Source organism: Mus pahari, chromosome 13, assembly GCF_900095145.1.
Source record: "Mus pahari chromosome 13, PAHARI_EIJ_v1.1, whole genome shotgun sequence".
NCBI lineage: Eukaryota > Metazoa > Chordata > Mammalia > Rodentia > Muridae > Mus > Mus pahari.
The window spans coordinates 57,960,858-57,962,807 of record NC_034602.1 but is presented as its reverse complement, the minus strand read 5'-3'; the positions used below and the strand labels follow the sequence as shown (position 1 = coordinate 57,962,807).

General features: G+C 42.2%; 1 protein-coding gene across 5 annotated transcripts in view; it reads right to left on the bottom strand.

Moving 5' to 3' along the window:
• Limch1 (LIM and calponin homology domains 1) overlaps nucleotides 1–1,950 on the bottom strand; it is a 315,834-nt gene that overhangs the window by 96,808 nt on the left and 217,076 nt on the right. The window lies entirely within an intron of this gene.

The following is a 1,950-nucleotide window of genomic DNA, read 5'->3' as shown; positions in this document are numbered from 1 at the left end:
CCTTTGCCTCTCTCTCCTCTCTCTTTCTCCCCCCCTCTCTGTAACAACAATTACTGGGGAAAAAGAGGTTATAAATTTGAGAGTCGAGGGGACATGTAAGGAGTTGGGAGAAGGGAACTTGAGATAAGCTGGAAGAAAAAAAAGAAAGGGAAATAATGTAATTATATTAATAAAATATATAAAATAAAAAATAATTAAAATGTAAAAAAATAAACACACAAAAATATGAAACAACAAGATGTTAAAGAGGAGCATACCAGAAATGACTGTGATGGGTACTCTTGGTTGCCAACTTGACAGGTTCTGGAATTATCTAGGAGAGTTGAAATCTAGGGAGAATTATTACTTGAAGTATAAAACCTAGTCTCAGAGTTGAAGCTACTTTCCACAATCCCAGATACAAAGAGATCCTAGGATACAGCAGGATTGCTTCCCTTCCTTGGAATCTTCCTGGACCAGTATGCTGGTGCTGCTGCCTCAATCTGCACTAACATCAAACTGAACTCCATCTTCACAGAGTGGTCCAAGCTTTAATCACCAGATAAGGACTGCAGAGGCACTAAGCTTTGTGATCTGAGCAGCTGCAGGGTTCCACATATATCAGTCATGTAGACAATTGGACTGTCCAGACCTTATTGTGTAAGCTAATCTGATAGGTCCTCTTTTATGAGATATGTTTATATATTATATCAATTCTGTTTCTTTGGAGATCCCTGCTATACTGGCTAGTTTTGTGTCAACTTGACACAGGCTGGATTTATCACAGAGAAAGGAGCTTCAGTTGAGGAAATACCTCCATGAGATCCAGCTGTAAGGCATTTTCTCAATTAGCGATCCAGTGGGTCCCCTTGTGGGTGGTGTCATCTCTGGGCTGGTAGTCTTGGTTCTATAAGAAAGCAAGCTGAGCAAGCCAGGGGAAGCAAGCCAGTAAAGAACATCCCTCCATGGCCTCTGCATCAGCTCCTGCTTNCTGACCTGCTTGAGTTCCAGTCCTGACTTCCTTTGGTGATGAACAGCAATGTGAAAGTGTAAGCTGAATAAACCCTTTCCTCCCAAACTTGTTTCTTGGTCATGATGTTTTGTCCAGGAATAGAAACCCTAACTAAGGCAGATGGTATGTCCATTTGAGTGAGAGTGGTTTCCATAGGCTCCTATCTTTGCATGGTTAGTCCCTAGTGGTGTAACTGTTTGGGAAGGAGTAGGAGGTGTGGCTTTGCTGGAGGAAGTGTGTTACTGGGGGTGGGCTTTGAAGCTTCTAAAGACTCCCACCATTCCCAGTGTGTTTTCTCTGCCTCCTGTTTGTGGGTCAAGATGTGCAGTCTCAGCTGTTCCTGCTTCCATGCCTTTGCACTATCGTCATGGACTCTCACCCTTGGAAACCATAAGCCCAATTAAACATGTCCTTTTCTAAGTTCTGTTGGTCGTGCTATTTTATAATAGCAATAGAAAAGTATACAGACACACAGCACACACTCAAAACAGGACACTGTCAAACTAAGAAACTTGAAAATAATTAGGTTTTATAGCCTAAGGTGTTCTCATCCTCACATTTTTCTTATGAATTGATTTAAATATATCCTTTGCATACTTTACACCCTTCATACATTCACTATGGGCTTTCACTGAAAATACCTTTTTGATGGAATGTTAGATAAATTAAAAGATAAAAAGAAATCTAGCCCCTCCATCTCTTTCTTGACACATTTATTACACTATTCTCTCTCCACTGTTGGGGGGGGGGAGGAAGGGAACAGTAGCACTAAGGGTGAGGGAGAAGAGTGGGGTTGGCCAAGGCACAAGGTATAATGGTATGCATGAAGAAATGGTGAAACCCACTTCTTTGCCTGCTAAATGAAGAAGCAGAAGCAGAAGTGGAAGGAGAAGAGGAAGAAGGAAGGAGGAGGAGGAGGGAGGAGGAGGAGGAAGAGAAGGAGAAGGAGAGGGAGAGGG